Consider the following 21,448-nt stretch of genomic DNA (forward strand, 5'->3'; position numbering starts at 1 on the left):
TCTGAAAAGTTCTTAATAACAAGAGAGAGAGAGAGAGAGAGAGAGAGAGAGAGAGAGAGAGAGAGTATCTGAAAAGTTCTTAATAACAAGAGAAGAGAGAGAGAGAGAGAGAGAGAGAGAGAGAAAAATTAAGTAATAGTTTCAGCCAATATTTTCAAAACATTTCCAGTATCTGAAAGTTCTTAATAATGAGAAAGTTCTTAGAGAGAGAGAGAGAGAGAGAGAGAGAGAGAGAGAGACCTTACCTTACCTTACCTTACAGACCTTACAATTCGTTCGGGTTGCCCCAGGTCCCTCAGCGTGAGGCACCTTTGATGTCTACCAGAGAGTTGCTAACGCATCTTCCGGTATATTTTGCATCTTCCAGTCTTGGATGGTCTGGGATGCATCTTAGATATTTGTCGAGCTTATTCTTAAACACATCCACGCTCACTCCTGTTATGTTCCTCAGATGAGCTGGTAGTGCATTGAATAGACGCTGCATTATCGATGCTGGTGCGTGGTGGATTAATGTCCTGTGTGCTTTCCTTAATTTTCCTGGTATAGTTTTTGGCACTATTAATCTACCTCTGCTTGCTCTTTTGATAATTTTAGTTCCATGATGTTTTCGGTAATTCCTTCTATCTGTTTCCATGCTTGAATTACCATGTTGCGTTCTCTTCTCCTTTCAAGACTATATAAATTTAAGAATTGTAGTCTTTCCCAGTAGTCAAGGTCCTTAACTTCTTCTATTCTAGCTGTAAATGACCTTTGTACACTCTCTATTTGTGCAATATCCTTTTGGTAGTGTGGGTACCATATTATATTGCAATATTCAAGTGGACTACGTACGTACGTTTTATAAAGCATAATCATGTGTTCAGCTTTTCTTGTTTTGAAGTGCGAACAACATTCCCATTTTTGCTTTGCATTTTGCCAATAGAATTGCTATTTGATCATTGCATAACATATTCTATTCAACATCACACAAGGTCTTTAACTGCTTCCTTGTTTGTGATTGTCTCATTATTAGGTCCTTTATATGCATATAGCATTCCTACTTTATCACCATAGTTCATTGATTCAAATTTATCAGAGTTAAATACCATCCTATTTATCTCTGCCCATTTATATATTTTGTTTAGGTCTCTTTGTAGCGAGTTCCTATCTTCATCACAAGCAATTTCTCTACTTATTCTTGTGTCATCTGCAGAAACTTCTTACTACTGAGTCCTTAACATTACTGTCTATGTCTGCAATCATAATCACAAACAGTAATGCAGCTAACACTGTATCCTGTGGTACACGGATATTACCGTAGCCTCATCCGATTTCTCATCGTTTGCAATCACTATCTGTTTTCTATTTTGCAAAAATTCTTTTATCCATCTTCCTACTTTGTCAACAATGTTATGTTTTCTAATTTTTTCGCTAATATATTATGATCTACCTTGTCAAAAGCTTTTGCAAAGTCTAGGTAAACCACATCTGTATCTTTTTCATTTATCATATTTTTATATATGCTTTCATGGTGGACTAACAGTTGGGTTTGTGTACTTTTTCCAGGTACAAAACCATGTTGTCCTATATTGAACAATCTATTTTTCATTAAATGTTTCATTATATTTTTTTCATTACCCTTTCATATACTTTCATAATATGAGATGTCAGACTCACAGGCCTATAATTACTTGCCTCTAGTCTTGAACCACTTTTGAAAGTAGGAGTAATATATGCTAATTTATGCTCATCATAAATCTTGCCTGTATCTATACTTTGTCTTAATAATATTGCTAAGCGGCTTTGCGATTGAATGAACCACTTTCTTTAACAATATGGCAGGTACTCCATCTGGTCCTGCTGCTGATCCATTTTAATTTCATTAATAACCTGCACAATATCGGCTTCTGTAATATCTATATCTGATAAGTATTCAGTATTTTCATCTCTTATTTCTGTATCATTATCTTCATTGTCAATTCTAGGTGTAAATTCACTCTTATATCTTTCTGCTAATATGTTACATATTTCCTTTTTCATTCGTTAATCGCCCTTCAATTCTTAGAGGCCTATTTCTACTCTTATTTTATTCATCTTTTTGCATATGAATAAAAAATTTTAGGGTTTTGCTTGATATTTTGTAGTGTCATTTCTTCTAGGTTCCATTTTTCATTTTCTTTTGATTGTATAATCTTTTGTTCTGCATTTTCTATCTTACTTTTTAGTTCCATCACTTTCCATGCATTCTTTTCTTTTGCAAGAGCTTTTTTCCACTTTCTAATTTTCTGGAACAAGATCCTTCTGTCTCTTGGAATTCGTGACTGATGCTTACTTTTTTCTTCGGTATATATTTTCCACTATTTCCTCTAATATTTTATATAATATATCGGTATTTACCTGTATATCATCACTTACAAATATGTTTTCCCATTCTTTGTTTAATTCTTCATTTATTTTTGACCAATTTATATTCTTACTATAGAAATTGTATTTTCCATATCCTTCCCATTTTTTCGTCTCTTGCTTTTCTTTGTTTTCATATGTTCTGGAACGGACTGTTAGTTCTATGACATTATGGTCCGAAATACTCATGTTATATACTATTATTTCTTTAACATAGTTCACCTCATTCACAAATACTAGGTCTAAAATATTATCCTTTCTTGTTGGTAGGTGATTTATTTGCTGAATGTTATGTTCTAGTAGCATATCTAATAGCTTTTCAAATTGCCTCTTATCTTCTGCACTACTATTGCTCTCTTTTTTATATGTATAAATACAACCACAGTCTCTATTCGTTCTTTCCTTTCTACAAAAGGAAAGTTAAAGTCTCAGTTAGGAGTATAGTCCAGTCCTTGTGATTTCTACATATTTCATCAATTTTTCAATTATTATGTCAAACTCTTTAGTATTAGGGGTCTATATATTACAATGTTCACTAATTTTCAGATTCAAATTCTACCGCTATTAATTCACATTCTGTGTTACTATATTTCTCACAGATTTTTTTTCCTTGATTGGCATCTCTCCCATATATCGCGGTTCCCCCTTGATTTCTATTTTTCTATCTGATCTATAAGTTTGGAAACCCTTTATCTGGTCATCATTACCAGTCTCTTGGGAATACCAGGTTTCACTTATATTCAATATTTCTATTTTTCATTTTGGGTTAGTTCTTCTAAGTACTCTATCTTTCTTTCTGAGTTACTCGAGACTAGACCCTGCGCGTTCATCACTATGATGGTTTTGCATATTATCTCCATTATCTAATATGGGTAATAATAAGGATTTTCCCATGTCTCTTTCCTGTTCTGATATGTTGATCTTTTTCATTTCCAGAAATTCGTACATTAAAAATCCAACTTTTCCATTATATTTGTTCTTCCAGCTTCATATTTATTCACTTTGTGCATAAACCTGCACTTATCTCCATATCTGCACCATCCCCTTGCATCATAGATACATTGCTTGTTCCTTGTGCTATATCTAGGTGCTGATGGCTCATATCGTGGTGCTGACTTTTCATAATGTGTTGTTGGCTTGTTTTTGCCTTCATCACATGATCTTTGTTCTTTTCTTTATTTGTTTCATTTTTACCCTGATTTTTATATGTATTTGATTTTGATTTTGGTCTTTCATGGCTACAGGATGCATGTACCTACATTTCTTATTAAACCTACATCCATTTCCTTCTTTCCAGTTTCTACATATTTTTGGATGTAGATCTCTGCATTCCTCTTCATAGCCATCTAGATATGCACATTTGCCATAGATCTCATAATTGTGACATATCTTGGGATGTTTGTAATAACATCTTTCACCAAACCTGCAATTCCCTCTTTTCAAAAGGGTGCATACTGTGTCTTTCTTTTCTTTTTTTTTCTTGTTCATTCCCATCAGTATGGAGATCCAGGTACAACCTCTTTGGGATTTTATTTTGATTTATCAGGTCATAATTTATTTCTTCATATGTATGTTGCTGTATTGCCTCATATGTAGAATCTATGAGTTTCTCTGCATCCATACTATTATCCTGTTCTTTGTTTTCATTAATCTTTTCTCTCTCTTCAGTCTTATTTTCTTCTCTATTTTCCTCTTCTTCCTCTTCTTCATCTTCTTCATCTTCTTCATCCTCCACAATCTGTACATTAAGTCTTGATTTAATGACCTTGTCTATCCATACTAGACATGTTGAGCAAAATATTTTTGTGTCCTTATTTCTATTTTGCTCAACTTCAGCACATGAAGGGTGTGTCGGTACGTGGCGAGCATAGCATTTCCTAATCAGGTTTTGTGGATTTACAATGCTATACCACACTCTACATAGTTTACATGCTTTAGGCATCCGTTTCCCTATTGCATCAATCAATATATTCACTAATTCCACCGTACTTATTTTCTTTGATGGAATGTGTTGATTTTTGTAGATTTTCTTTATAAGTCTTTTGATAACCTGAACTTTCATTGGTATCCCTTCTATTATTTTCATTATATTTTCTACCAGATTTGCTCCAGTTTGAAGGATCGTATCCTTTCAATATGTCTGTGAATGTTTTCACATCTTTTTGGTCAATGTTGCAATTCATCTCCACGATCAGCAAACCAAGTTCCCTTCCTGCCAATTCATCATATTGAATATCTCCGATGCAAGCTAGATTTCTCCACCTTTTTGCCACTGTTGGCTGATTCCTCCATGATTTTCTGATTTTATTAATTCACTCGTAGACAACTTATTAGACGGTTTTCGCTCTAATCTGATATTAAGCTAATCACCGATAGTTCACGAACACTTTTAGCTATATTTCATTCGCTAATTGTATGTAAGACGCGTATTATCGGGTAGATTATCCAGACCATGAACGATTACGTCTCACCGAGAGAATGTCACATCACAGAGAGAGAGAGAGAGAGAGAGAGAGAGAGAGAGAGAGAGAGAGAGAGAGAGAGAAGATTACGTAATAGTTTCAGCCAATATTTTCAAAACATTTCCAGTATCTGAAAAGTTCTTAATAACGAGAGAGAGAGAGAGAGAGAGAGAGAGAGAGAGAGAGAGAGAGAGAGAGAGAGAAAGACCAATAATAAGTTTCAGCCAATATTTTCAAAACATTTTCCAGTATCTGAAAAACTCTTAATAACAAGAGAGAGAGAGAGAGAGAGAGAGAGAGAGAGAGAGAGAGAGAGAGATTACGTAATAGCTTCAACCAATATTTTCAAAACATTTCCAGTATCTGAAAAGTTCTTAATAAGGAGAGAGAGAGAGAGAGAGAGAGAGAGAGAGAGAGAGAGAGAGAGAGAGAGAGAGAGAGAGAGAGAGAGTATAATAACATCAGAGCGAGCGTATCATTAGCATTTCAATATTAAAAAACTCACTATATTCTATTTTACATAGACTTTCCCAATGCCGTGCAATAGGGAAAGCAATCTTAAACTGAATGCATTATATTAAATTGTTTTCTTGTGATCATACTTACACTTGTACATAATTACATCGTTTGTGTAAATGTAATTCAGACGAAAAAAAAAAATGGGGAGCAAGCTACTCGAAAAAGAAACATTTTCTAAGAAGTATATTAAATTTGTTTCTCTAATAGTCCAATCGACGGCACTTTTTAGTAAATTGGTTTGATCTCTGGTCATGCTGACAATGATTCATAAACTGATCATTTACATAAATGTAACTGAGATGATAAAATTAAGTAAGAGTGAACCATTATCGGACCCTTTAAGGTCTTTCACCAATACTGTAAGAGAGAAGAGAGAGAGAGAGAGAGAGAGAGAGAGAGTCTTCTTCTTCTTTTAACGTGCTTTTTCCCATTTTTGTATGGGTAAGCACGATGCCTTCTTTGAAGGACTTAGATTTGGCTCTTAGGGTAGACCGTAATCTCGATCGGCTGCCCTGCCTGACATCGCTTAGACCCCGGTAGCGCATGTTGTATCAAAACCATCTCCCTTTCTCCCAGCAGCGAGGACAGTTGAGCTTAGGTCGAAGTTCGAGACATGTGAGATGTCTGTTATGTTTTTAGAAGATGTTGGAGTGGCTTTGTTTGTGTGTGTATTTGTCTGTAACACCCATTTGCTTTTAGCAAACCTATCTGTTGACTAAATACATAATCCCGGGGTGTCTACACGGATAGCAAAGTGTTCGCCTCTCTGACAAGTCGGCTGAGGATTTGAACCCGCGCCACAGACCTCTATGAAGTCTGAAGCTGCTGCTAAATCTGGTAATTTCTGGTACGAGGCACAAGAGGGAAGACAGAGCCCCCAGTGGTCAAGAGAGGAAACATTACCTAAGAAGCCGGTTGGGTATATCTCTTTCTTTTTTTTTTTTGAGTCCTGTTGATGGCAACACTTGCAATTCTGTACTCATTCTGTAATTCTTTTTTAGCAGTAGTTAAGGAGGTATTAAGTAGATGCACCAAATTACTATTATCGCTATAAGTTTTGATATGATTTCGTCTATAATACTCTTGAATAATTGCCTGGTGTAAAGCTACATATTACATGAAAGTGAAATTAGTTTACTCTTAATATAAAAGATATTTTCTTGAAGTTGACTGAGTTTTTGGTGCTTCGTGATAACGGTCTCTTCCGTCCGGACTAAGAATACCTTTTCTCTGGACCTTGGACACACTGGAGTTTCCTGCTGAGGTAGCACGATTTATGTTAATTCCCACCAAGAAATGGAGCGCCCATTACATAATTAAAGTTGGTGTAGAAGAAAAATATACTTAACGTAAATACTTGCAGAAAAACTAACAGTTCAGCGTCCTTGATCTTCAGGCCTTTAGAGATATTAATTTTTAGAGCTGTGCAGAAATTTATGAATACCTTTGATCGTGGTGTTTAAACCTTTAACATTACCATGAGAGAGAGAGAGAGAGAGAGAGAGAGAGAGAGAGAGAGAGAGAGTTTTAGGTAGTTTGCATGACACTGATGATGAACAGAGTTTGTATATTAACATCGAGGATTAATGAGAGGTTATTTAAACCTACAATTACAGTCATTACTCAGACATTACTACCAGAGAGAGGTAGAGAGAGAGAACGCCAAGGACTTTGATTCAAGAGATGATAGCTTAAAAAGAAGTTTCAGGGAGACACAATACATTAACAAATAACCTGAAAGTAATAGTCCGAGGAAATTGACAGTAATGCTATCCCAATAGCTGCTAAGATTTCATTTAATAGCCAATTTTCCCTTCTAGTTTTAATTTGCACATTAAATATCAATTACCTTTTATCTTCATATCAACGACTTCAGGGCAAAAGACCAAACAAAGGGTTCGGCATATTGACGTTTGAATTAAAGGTAGAAACTGGTTGAAACATTCAGCCTTATTTTCTGTTGAAAAGGAGACACAAGTGGCGCAAACAGTACCTTCAGTTCTTATCGTCAACAAGTCAAGGGAATATTTGAATAAGTTTCGCATCTTGACTTAGGTATGAAAGGACAATTTGAAAAATTAATTTATCTGAATAATGATAACCACAGCTTGAAAGAAACCATTCCATGGTGACAAGATAAGAACTAGGTCAGCTGTTTAGAGACATCGTTAATCTTTCAGACGGAAAGCTGCATAATTAGAAGCAGTTGGTAATCAAAAATAAAAATAAAAAAGAGAGAGCGCTAAAGTAACACATTTAAATAATAAAGAGAGAGAGAGAGCTTGCATTTATGAACTTCACGTTTCAGCACCAATCCAGTTCGCTGTGACATATTTTCCTGGCTCCTTTCTAAAGAATCATTTGAAAATATTGATTCCTCATCAAGTTAAGTACTGGGACAATTGCACCAGGGTGGTTCATCGTTATACCACCATTAAAGCATTTACGTTTCACACATTCATATTTGTCATGCATGAATGCATATGTATGTGCACGCATGCCAGTATGTAAATGTACATAATAGAGACAAACCTACTTGCATCTGTAGCAAGGTCTTTCCATAGTCTGAAAGAAAACATTGCAACATTTGAGAAAATACAGACACGCCTACACACTGACATAAAATAATGTTACCTATTACAAGTTTTGCTTCGTCCAGTGCAGAAACATGAAGCTTTATCGTCTAACTCATTATGGAAGAGCTACTTGTCTCATATAGTTTGAGAAGAATGTCAGCAGTAGCGCTGTTAATCCAGAATTCGAATCACTTCCCATAAAGCGTATAAATGGCCTAAGTCCATTTTGATACCTAGAGAATGTACCTCGGTCATATGGCATACTTGGATGCATGCTGCCCCTCTTCGTCATCCAGATGGGCAATCTGGTACTCTGAGAGAGAGAGAGAGAGAGAGAGAGAGAGAGAGAGAGAGAGAGAGAGAGAGAGAGAGACTAGCATTACGTACTGAAAACGGGGTATATGTGTGCAGTGAAAATTTGCCCCAGAATGACTTTAAGGTTTGCCGCTTTTGTTAGTCATGACTCCCGTGTATGTTTGCCTTATGACTGCGACTGAATTTGTTTCGAAAGGTCTCAAACTGCTATTCATTCAGTAAAATATTTTCCTTTGTCCTTGGTAGTGGTATTTTTTTTTACAGTTAACCTTAAACATTTCACTTTACATCTATGTGGAAGTGACATTATATATTTAATCATTTGTAATAGCATAAGATGCATGACTATCTGAATCGTCAAAGAAAAAAGCATATGGCCCTAATTCTAAATAACAGTAGATAAATGTATCAGTATTTCAAATGTGTCATAATCCATAAATCATTATCCTTGTTATTTAGGTGAAGTGAAATTAATCTCGGATTACCAATTGCCACATATACTCTGCATCTCACCAGCTATCTTGCCAATGTGAATGATTTAATTGTCGAAAAACACCGAGACATTAGTAAATACAAGAGCATTCTGGAATGGAATGAAATGGAATATACAATTTAGGCCAATGGGCGAGCGCTGGGAACTATGTACAAAGGTTTTAAAGGTGTAACAGGAGGAACTCTCGCAGTCTTTCCATGGAGCAATTGTTAGGAGAGGATGGAAAGTAAGACGGAGGAAAAAGAATATGAATGGAGGTACAGTGAAAGGAGCGAAAGGAGTTGCAGTTAGAGGCCGAAGGGACGCTGCAAAGAACCTTGAGCAATGCCTCATGACGGTACTTCCTCCTACGGGGAAAAGCACTCTGTGAGGTTAGATATAATGCCCTTTGTACAAATTCCACCTTTGAAGATTGCAGGACGTCCGTGGAATTTGCCGTAGTGACGTATCCATCTTTCCGGTGTGCCTGTAACGCTGGCTTCATGAATTCCGCCGGGCTCTGAAGCGTTCCAGAGCCCAAGGATTTATTTGCAAAAAGGTAAATCAACATGGGAATAAACTTTTATATGTGCTGTTGTGATCGGTTCAAATTAGTATGATAGGTTATGCAATTAGACAGAGAGGGGATTACGTAATTTATTAAAGATTTATATATATATATATATATATATATATATATATATATATATATATATATATATATATATATATATATATATATATATATATATATATATATATATATATATAATGACTATTTATCTGGATCAAATGATTCATATACAATCAATCTATTAACGTGTTTAATATCAAATCACTCTACCTCATAATATATTTTCATATATACTTACCGAAGGGAATTTTAGGTGATAATAAGTCCACCGTCCCATGGGATCGAACCAGCGACGGACGGGGAATCAGGACTAAAGTGACACTAAAAAGAAAACAAAATGTTGTGACTATAAATGATTACCATCTCCCATCAACCCGTCGAACTCAGGTGTTTTGCGTTTGGAATAAAACTCTGCCATGTTGGCGTGTAGTGCGTTTGTCGAAAAAGCCTAGTTTGATGACTATTTATCATATCACCGTGATTCAATACAATCAAGCTACAAACGTCCTTTAATATCCAATTCAATCTACCTCAGGAAGTAATATATTTTCATATATGTTACCCTAGTGTAGGTTTTAGGTGATAATAAGTCCACCGTCCGTGGGATCAAACCAGCGGACGGACGGGAATCAGGACTTTATTGACACTAACCAGTCGGCAACAAGATAAATTATAAATGATACCATCTCCCATCAGCCCACCCGTCGAACTCAGGTGTTTTGCGTTTTTTGTATCCACCCCAATCTGCCATGTTGGCGTGTAGTGCGTTTACGCGTAGCCAAAAATGACTATTTATCACATCACCGTGATTCATATACAATCAGAAAGCTACAAACGTCCTTTAATTCCAATTCACTCTAGTGTTTCGGAAGATAATATATTTTCATATATTTACATTAAGGAATTTTCATGATAATAAGTCCTGTTCCCGTGGGATCGAATCAGCGAAACAATCAGGACTCAATTGACACACTAACCAGTCTGGCCACAAGAAAGGTATAAATGAATACCATCTCCCATCAGCCCACCCGTCGAACTCAGGTGTTTTGCGTTTGAATAGAGATATCCACCAAGCCATGTTGGCGGTGGACTTATTATCACCTAAAATTCCCCTTGCCCACATATTCTATATCTTCCGAAGCCCAGTGAATTGAATATTAAAGGACGTTTGTTTTCTGATTGTATATGAATCACGGTGATGCAATAAATAGTCATCTAATGGTTAAACGTCGAACGCGACTAGCAAGAACTTAAAATAACATAAAAAGAGGTTGGTGGATATCGTCTCCAAACGCAAAACACCTGAGTTCGACATGGGCTCTAGGGAGATGAGATTCATTTATACTCTCTTGTGATGAGAGTCCTGTAGTCTGATTCCCCCGTCTGTCGCTGGTTCGATCCCACGGACGGTGGACTTATTATCAAAAATTCCCTTATTTATAACATATTGAAAATATATGACTTCCGCATCACAAAGTGAAAAATTAATATTCAGTTCGTTTTTTTCTATTGTATATGAATCACGGTGATGTCAAAATAGTGATGAATATTCTGATTTAATATTGATTTGACATTTTTTCTCTATTGGATTCGTCTCCAAAAGAAAACACCTTAGTGCTATATTGATGGAGATTGATTTATATCTTTGTATAAAGTTTAGTTGTTCTAGTCAACTCCGTCTTATTTAGATTTATCGGAAATTATCGTAAAATTTTCTTCGGTAACATATATGAAAATATATTACCTCCGAGGTATGAATTAATTGGATATTAAGGACGTTTGTAAAACTGATTGTATATGAAAATCATTTGATGTGATAAATAGTCATAATATGGTTCTGGATGATAAACAAAGTTCCCACTTATTCTGGAACATGGCAGAGGTGGGTGGATACGCATAAATTAAACAACCTGAGTTCGACGGGTGGGCTGATGGGAGATGGTATTCATTTATACATTTCTTGTGGCCGACTGGTTAAAATCGTCAATGTAATTCCCCGTCAATGCTGTTTCGATCCAGGGACGGTGGAAAAAAATCACCTAAAAATTCCTTCATATGGGAAAATATATTCTTCGACGATTAGGAGAATTTCCGGATATTAAACGTTTGTAATTTCTATTATATATATATATATATATATAAATATATATATAAATCTTCATAAATTACGTAATCTCCTGTGATATATATATATATATATATAATGATATATATTTATATATATATATATATATATATATATATATATATACATATATATATAAATTTTCATAAATTACATACTCGTCAACTGTTATATATATATATATATATATAATAAATCTTCATAAATAAAATCGTCTCTATTAAATATAAATATATATATATATATATATATATATATATATATATATTGACACACCTTAAACACACAATTCACATTTATATCTATATATATATATATATATATATATATATATATATATATATATATATATATCCATGTGTGTGTGTGTGTGTGTATAAAAAGATTTTTAGTTTTGCCCTCTTAACTAAAATTCTTACTTTTTGGATATGTTCAACTAAAAAAATATATGAAAAACGTTGGATCTTTCGGCGTATAATTATACATATCCAAAAAGCCATTAATTGGAGAAGTTTGCGTATTAGAATATATGGTCTGAAAAGTGACCAGTAGATTCTACACACACACACACACACACATATATATATATATATATATATATATATATATATATATATATATATATATATATATATATATATATTATATATATATATATATATATATATATATATTTATATATATATATATATATATATATACACACATATATAAGGAAAATAAAATAAAAGGTAATTTTAAGACAAATGAATATAGCGAAGCAATCATAAACAGTGTAAGGAAAATTTACAAAATCCTCCCTTCATATTTTTGTTTACATTTAGTACTTGCAACCCAAGAGACTTTGGTCTTGCGCTCTAATGAACTTTGTGTGAAAAAGCGTTACGGGATTTTTACTTAAAAGAAAAAGAAAATGTTTGTGACTGGTAATAATTATGAAACAACTATCTTAATTAATAACCGGAATAAACTTTAAGTGTTTGAGACAGTTTTAAATGAGAAAAAGTCTAGTTTGATGTACATTGGCATACATAAATGGCTCACCCTAGTTTCATTCTTAAATCATTAAATTAACGGCAACTTTTATGGCAAATTATGGGTTTTACCCAGTGTAGGTTTTCAGATGAAATACATTTCACATAAAGAAACAAATGCTGGAGGCATATCAGCGAGCGAGCGAGCGAGAGAGAGAGAGAGAGAGAGAGACAGAGAGAGAGAGAGAGAGAGTTTTTATTAAGTGAAGGAGTACAACTTATATATAAATTATTACATATAGACATAAGGGATACAACGGACAAAAAAGTTTAAGTTTCAACTTAAAAATACTCATGTAAGAAAGAACGCTGAAAAATCTATAAGTTCATTAACATTTGTTAAATCCTGTCTCATATTTGAAATTGACCTAGTGTTTCGGAAAGATGAGATATGGTATTTTTTCATTAGATTATTTTCATGTTAGTTACTGTTAAGTGGGCCCATGAATCTAGGAAACAGTCAGAGTCGTATATTTCTCTGAAGAGAGAAAACAAAAGAAGAGGAAAATCCCTGACTTACGCTGAACCTGAATAGATTTAAAGATTATGAGCTCCTTTGTAGTTGCATCCCTGCCGCCTTTCTTATCTCAGAAGCCACAGAAATTCGTTCTTTGGATATTCCTAGCAAGAAACCAGGGCTGCCTTTAAAGTCACGACGGCTGAACGTCAAAAATAACTTTTAAAACATACGAGAGAGAGAGAGAGAGAGAGAGAGAGAGAGAGAGAGAGAGAGAGAGAGAGATTTTCTCATGTGAATGACACTCCTGCATCACAAATTGTCCAAAATCTCATTTTCAATGTATTTTTTTTTCTAAAGCCCAACTGCATTTCAAATATGATGAATGTTCATGATTTAATATTCGGTTCATTTTTTTCTCTATAGGGGCAAAGTTTCACAAAAGATAACTCACTTATGCTATATTGAATTTGATTTGATACCGTATAAAGTTTTCAGTTGTTCGTCAACTGCCTTACTATCTAGTTTGGCGATAATAGCGTAATTTTCTAGAGTTAGGAAAAGGAGAAATCTAATAATAGTATGATTATTTAGATTTATCTGGGCCCTATTCCGAGTCATGTTTTCTGGGGCACAAAATAACAGAAATATCCCTCGCCAAAATTTATTTCCCCTTTCAATTATGCAAGCAAAATACAACGACAGTTCTGGATGATAAAAAAAAAGTTCCCACTTATTCTGGAACCTCTGGGGAGACGCATAGAGCGTCAATGCTTGGTAGCCTTTTTTATTTTTTTCCATTTCTTTAATACTCGAAAAAATCGTAATGTAATCTTGCAATGCGTTTCCCAGCTTTTGCAAAAAAAATACGTCCTTCTTTGGGATATCATTCAGACGATTCGGAGAATTTCCGGATGCAATTGTTGCGTAATACTAGACACTGAGGAAGTGCAAAATGTAGAAAAATAACTGCGAGACCTCCGTGGAAATATTTCTTTCAATGATACCTCTTTTGAAAATGAGAGACATTGTTGATTTATGTTTTCCAATTTTCGGACAACTGTGCAGTAGAATAAGCTGAAAATATTTCAGAGTAAAAACGAAGTAAAAATAAATGAGCGAGAGAAGAATATAAAAATTTCTGATTGTTGAAGCCTTAAAAGTCAATTCGATTTTATCTTCAAGAAACAAGTGTCATGAAACTATTACAGAATTCCAAGTGCTTGACTGGATATAAAAGAAGATTCTTTGTTTTTGTTTTAAAATTACTTACTTTTTGAAAGTTCATTAAAAAAAATATCCGAAATAAGAGATAATTTCCGCGTATAATATTATTACCTGTTGCGTATATACAGTATATGGTGTGAATGACGGCTATCAGAATTATACTTACTCGTAAGTCAATATAATGCTGTTAATATTATTACAGGCCACTGTCTCATCCTGTTTTAATGCACGTACTTCTTGTTGCATTTAGGTTTATCATTACAGTCCCCTTTCCCAAAATAAACTAAAGGTCTTAACATAATTTCTATTGCTTCTATGTCTCTGCATAATTTCATTTGCTGTCTATTTATTGTATTTCATTAGACGCTTCCACTCAAGGGATAGCTGTGTTGGCCCTTGATGTGTGTGATCTTCAAAAATTCCTTATAAATGAAGAAAATGTTCTTCCTGTCCAGACTCTTGTTACTACTTTTCATTTTTCATCGTTTTATAAGTTCAGAGTATTCGCAGCTCACATATTGCTCTTCAGCAGTCAATTCCCTCGGCAATTTCGTGGATGAAATCCAATATTCTTAAGAGCTTGGTCTTGGAATGAATGCTTTAATAGACTCGGTTCTAACCTAAGGAATGACTCCTCTTGGCATAGTGAACGCATTTTTTCATCTTCAGAAATTCAGAGAATCTAACGTGATAGTTACTTTTATTTTTTTTTTTTTGGGGGGGGGATATTGATTGATTTATGAAATTAGGCTGCCAGGCCGAGCACTGGAGTGCTTTCCCTTTAGTAATGCCTACAGTGTACCACGTGAGGTGCGCTGATGGCACCGCCCATTTCCGTGACAGCTAGATTATTAATCAGTAATCTTAAAATTGATGCATATCATAGTGTTCCGTTCATTTCTGTGGAGTCTATCCTCTAAAGTGAATTGTAATTATGCGTTAGAAGAGATCCATTTGTAACGCCTTGTCATTGAGAAATGAAATCCCTTGTCATTGAGAAATGAAATCCTTTGTCATTAAGAAATGAAATCCCTTGTCACTGAGAAATGAAATCCCTTGTCATTGAGAAATGAAATCCCTTGTCATTGAGAAATGAAATCCATTGTCACTGAGAAATGAAATCCCTTGCCATTGAGAAATGAAATCCCTTGTCATTGAGAAATGAGATCCCTTGTCATTAAGAAATGAAATTCCTTGTCACTGAGAAATGATATCACTTGTCATTGAAAAATGAAATCCCTTGTCATTGAGAAATGAAATCCCTTGTCACTGAGAAATGAAATCCCTTGTCATTGAGAACTGAAATCCTTTGTCACTGAGAAATGAGATACCTTGTCATTAAGAAATAAAATTCCTTGTCAATGACAAATGATATCCCTTGTCATTGAAAAATGAAATCCCTTGTCAATAAGAAATGAAATCCCTTTTCATTGAGAAATGAAATCTCTTGTCACTAAGAAATTAAATCCCCTTTTTAGCGTGTATCTTTATTATTCAGCAGACTGTATGCCTCAAATATACATATATTTTGCGCATAGTTTATTTTAATACAAAATATCTGAAAAGAACTTTCATTTATTACCAGTATTTGAACATAAGTAGTGATTTCCTTTTGTTTTTATTCATCTGTATGTTGTTTGGTTCAAGTCTACTATACACGACGCCCTTAGCAACGGTAAGATAACCAATGGATGAATTTGTAACTGCACAAAACCAAGTTTTTCAGGTTACATGGCAGATAAATGTTGACATCGAACATCGGATATAATTAAAAGGTACTTATCATTTGATTTCAGGTTAATAGGCGAATGCAGTGGTTCTCAAGCTTTTTTGGCCCATGCACCCTTTCACCATATGTCAGGATGTCATTCTCCCCCCAACCCACTTTCCAAAATTGTCTGCCTCAAAAGGTGCATTCAATGAATATGCATATGATACTAAAAATCCTTATTTTCTTCCATATTATTACATAACCTTTACATAAATAGATTAATTTTATAGTGTAGTTTTACACATTTAATAGCGATTGAACATTGAACAATTAAAGTTCCGTGAAACTCTGAGATCCCCCTTATTTCATCCCTGGTTGAGAACCACTAGGCTAATGTTTCCCTGGTGGATTTATGTATCTTTCACAAAGTACACTTAAAAATTGTTAAGCTTTGCGAAGACTTCTGTCTTCAACGTCAAACAGAATGAAACTTAATCAAAATTCAAAGGATTCTGAGGATTCTAAATGTACTTTTAACCATATATATACGAAGATTTACATACAAGAAATGGGTCTGTTTTCTCCTCATCATTAATGAACACAATTGTTCTTCTTAGTCTTCACTGTAATTATTGTTAACTGCAATGCCTTTTCATATCTTTCTATCAGGGAAAATGGAAACTCGTTCCCTTGTCATAATGCTTCACTTTTTAATGAGAATTATTCGATCAACGTGGATTCATGCATCCGGTATAAGCTTAATCTGTTTAATACCTGCCACAAATTGCCTCATATAACACCGATGGAAACAGTTTAATGTTATTTATCTACAAACCTAATTTATGGCAGAGCATAGTTAATGTGCCTCTCTCTCTCTCTCTCTCTCTCTCTCTCTCTCTCTCTCTCTCTCTCTCTTTCAGAAAAGGGGCTTGAAACTTAAATATAAGAGAAAAATTACTGTGCTTTAAGTTATTTCCAAATTTTAAATTTTTGCCCCTGAAATAACAGACTTTGAGAGCTAAATTTAGGGGAATTAAAGACATAAGAGGCAGACAGTTTACTATTATGAGATATAAATGTTTTGAAAGGGACAATTACCCGTTGGCAGTCATTTGGTAAATCTCTAGAAAAACTCATTTATAATGTTTTTACATATTCGTACAATGATACAAAGAAACCGACAAAAATGACAAAAAACATAATTTTCATGAAAATTATTTGAAAACAATTAATCTGAAAACAATTATTCGAAAAACAAATTCGAAAAACAGATATTCAATGGAAAGTTTTAGAAAGTTATTCGAAGGATTATAAATGATAAGTATTCAAATATTTGAACCTTTACTTAATAAGCAATTGTTCAAATAGAAATAACTGTTTGTGTTTGTTTGAACTTATCCGATTTTCTTAGTTCAAATTTTGTCTGATTTTCTTAGACTAACAAACGTCGTGAAGGACATCAAGCACCAGGAGCTTTTTCGGAATACTGCAGCCCTTCAGTGATGGCTCAATCATTTCAACAAAAGGAAGTTCCTAGATGGTTTCTTTATTCGTGAAAGACAAGCAAGTTGGTAACAAGATATATTGGAAGTGCAATAAGTTCGCATCGTATTGCAAAGCCGAACAATTACCAATGATGGTGAAGTGATTAAATATAACCATTCCGAGATATAAATGTTTTGAAAAGTGATGCGAAAAGAAAGCCGTGATTCTCCTCAGTATGTATTTTAATCGTCTTAGCTAATTTTAGACGGGAAGTTGTTTTAACATGACCAAACTAAAACTTAATAGTTTCCCATTCATACTGAAGAATGCTTATATTTGCAATTTTCGTTTTTACAAGTGGAAATTTAAAACTGTTTCTTTGAAAATTAAACATTTCAATAATTACCACCATTCCTGTATAATTACTTCCAGTTTTTATAGATTATTTGCTGTTAAGTCTATGGTTCCAATTTAATTGTTTCAACCATAACTTCAGACTTTGAACTAGCTATAACTGCCGTTTTCAAAAAAGACACAACAATTCTCATTATGGATGCCTTTTCCACATGCTTGTATCGAAAGATATGTGATTGTGGTCTCAGAGAAGGAAGACAACTTTAAAAATTCGACACAATTGAAAATATACAGTTTCATTTTAGATTATTTTGAAGATTCAAAAAAACGTAGTCCTATGTTAAATAAGTAACTGGAGCAACAATAACTGTCTTGTTATCAAATCTTTTAATTCGAAATTATCCGTTAACGTTTGTCTATCAAAAAAATCCAAAAATTACAATGCAAATGTTAACAGGAAAACAAATATTTCAAGAAATATCTGACTTGAATGAAAGGATAAAAAAGTTAGTGGCAACCTTTGAAGAGTTCTTAGAGTATTTGCGCGCTGCCATAACTATTTTTAAGTAAATCTGTTTTATCATGAATCTTTTAATATTTTAGCATAAGAAAAGATTTCATCCTTTTGGTATTTTACAACTAAAGAATTTTACATTTCTGAATAATTACCATTTCGTATAATTGTCCTTTCGAATAACTTTCTTTCGAACAATTGTCCATTCGAATAATTGTTTTTTCGAATAACTGTTTTCGAATAATTGTTTTCGATTAATTGTTTTCGAACAATGTTCACATAATCAATCTCTCAGAGAAGGAAGACAACTACACAATTGGAAATATACAGTTTCAGTTAACTGTCTTGTTATCAAATCTTTAAATTATCCGTTAACGTTTGTCTATCAAAAAAATTTACAATATATGTTAACTAAAGCATATTCACTGCTGAGTAAAATATATTCTATGCTGCCAGATCTAACATGCAACAATTCAACAGACAACGATGCATATTGTCGTCACCTGCACCTAAATGGACGATTTCCTATAGGCAGGGTAGACTACTAATCATTTACTTAAAAACTGCTAATTTCCCACAAGGTTAGGTATGTCTCAGCTCCTAATGGTAATAATAGACAAGGGATGAAATTCCATTAGAAGTACATTTTATCTATAAAAGTAGGTATTTAAACAGATTTAAAGTTTCAATGCTCGCAATGCTTTCATGTCCCACATAACAGATTAACAGAAATTACAGCTGTATAATAGTTGATTCTTCTATATCTTATGTAAAATAGTTAAAATCAATTGTCATCAGTTCAGCATCCGAAAAGACTCCATCATCCTAAACCCTTTCGCGGCATCCTTATCACTGGATGGAGCGGAGGAATTTTTTGACGACAATAAACTTCATTTACAAACAGTTTTACGGTGTTGAATGTGACGAGACCTAAAATTACGTTTTACCATGAACACATTACCAAGCTTGAAAAAGAAATCCAGGCTATATTTGGATTGTCCTTAATCCACGAATATCAGTAAAATTTTTGCTAACTCATTACCAGTAGAGTTTCCTCTCGAGGAAAGAAGTAAATTATGGGGCATTCTTCCTCGTTTCTCGGTTCTTTCATTTTATGGTAATTTTCACAACCAGTAAAGAAGATCAGTGTAGTAAGGTGGCGCGCGCTACTCTGCCCTGGAACCTGGCGCTGCCCGTCATGTCTCACCTACCCTTCGATCCCCTACCTACCCCCTACTAAAGGAGGACAAACGGGTTTGCAAGAGGAGGGTGGATGTGTCATGTCACCCCTACCCTCCTGATCCCCTACCTACCCTGCCCCACCCAGGGCGGACAAACAGGTTTGCAGAAGGAGGGTGGATTTGTCATGTCTCCCCTACCCTCTCGATCCCCTACCTACCCCTCCGCACCCAGGGCGGACAAACAAGAAAGATCCACTCGGGTTTTATTATTATAGATCATAAAACCACGCACTTTCTCTCTCTCTCTCTCTCTCTCTCTCTCTCTCTCTCTCTCTCTCCTCTCTCTCTCTTTCCCCTACGTGTCACAGGGAGTTAATGTTTGCTGAATTATAGTACAGAGAGCACCTTTCACCAAACATAACTCTCCGTGTCTTCTTTTAGGAGACCGAGAGTCTAGTTTCATTGTGAAGAGAACGCCAAACGACTTGAATATAAGGTTACAAGGATTTTCTGTCCTTGTATTCCCCTCTGCTCTGGTGTCTAAAACAAAAGGAATTCTGATCCGCGAAAGACCTTCATATTTCGTTTGCCATTTTCTCACTGAGGGGACAACAGCGCTTGAGTTTTTATCTTTTCGCTTCAGTGTTTTATCCCATTAATATCTCCTCCCTTTCAGGAGAAAGGAAAAGCTCCTTTTGCGCAAAGAAGAGGCAACAATAAACATTCTGTCCACTAATCTTGTCTCAGAGACATAATAAATTTTATGGTTCTAGGTATGTTGCCACGTATATATATATATATATATATATATATATATATATATATATATATATATATATATATATATATATATATATATATATATATATATATATATATATATATATATATATATATATATATATATATATATATATATATATTATATATATTTATTTATATATATGTATGTATGTGTGTGTGTGTGTATATACATATGTATATATATGTATATATATTTTTATAAATATTCTGCTGTTCGCCCTCTATGCATTTTTATTGTAGGAATGTTATTCTAACAAAGACAGGAAGACGTCTCTGTCCATGTTAAGGAGGCTGGGTATTTCAAAAAAATAATGTCTATAGCAGAAATATGTTAGCATTAAGGACCTAACCCACAGAGAGGGTTTTCACCCAGTAACCTCTAGCAAAGGTGGTCTTAAGCTTCCTTCTGCTTTGGCCTATTCTATGTATCTGCGATGTTTGTCCAAATTTCAGACTGCCCCGAGGCATAGACCTCTGACGCTACAGCCGCCCCGTTTTGACCGGAGACGGGTCGGAGAGAGACCTGCCATCACAGAATGCGCACGCGTGAGGTGTAACTAACTTCTTTGTACTTGCCCTCTTACTGTTTCATTGATATTAGTGTGGTGAGACGATGGCTATTTTCAAGACTTCCGATTGTACCTTGTATGCGCAAACAACCCAAGTCAACGATAAGTTTGAAATTTTCCAAATTTTCGTTGACTCACTAGTATCTCTTTCTGTATTTCCAGTTCCTTTGTTTTCCCTCTTCGCCACCATCTACAGTATTGGTATAAACAATTTACTTTTATGAAGTCTAGTGTAAGAATAATTAATATTGCTTAACGACTGTGTAAACTATTCCTATGCAGTAAATAGGATTTAGGGAAGGTTAAGTAAGTAATTTTCAGTATTCAGGCAGCCTTGTATCTCGATCCCATTGTTCAGAAGAGAAATAGCCTTTACCAGTACTAAATTGCATACGATATAATAGTAGTACAGACATCCATTGTGTTAAAACTTTACATGAAGCAATGGGAAAATTGACTGTGTCCAACGTGGGCGATAGTTCATGTAATTCCCTTGCTAACTACACGTTCTTTCTTTGTCAGGACCAATTGGCAAGTAAGGGGGGTTTAATATAATTCATGTGTTGCAGAGTAACCTGTTACTCACTGCATTGTTTGTTTCCCTGGCTGAGGACCTTATTTAATTAA

This window comes from Macrobrachium rosenbergii, chromosome 12 (genome assembly GCF_040412425.1).
Source record: "Macrobrachium rosenbergii isolate ZJJX-2024 chromosome 12, ASM4041242v1, whole genome shotgun sequence".
Taxonomy (NCBI): Eukaryota; Metazoa; Arthropoda; class Malacostraca; order Decapoda; family Palaemonidae; genus Macrobrachium; species Macrobrachium rosenbergii.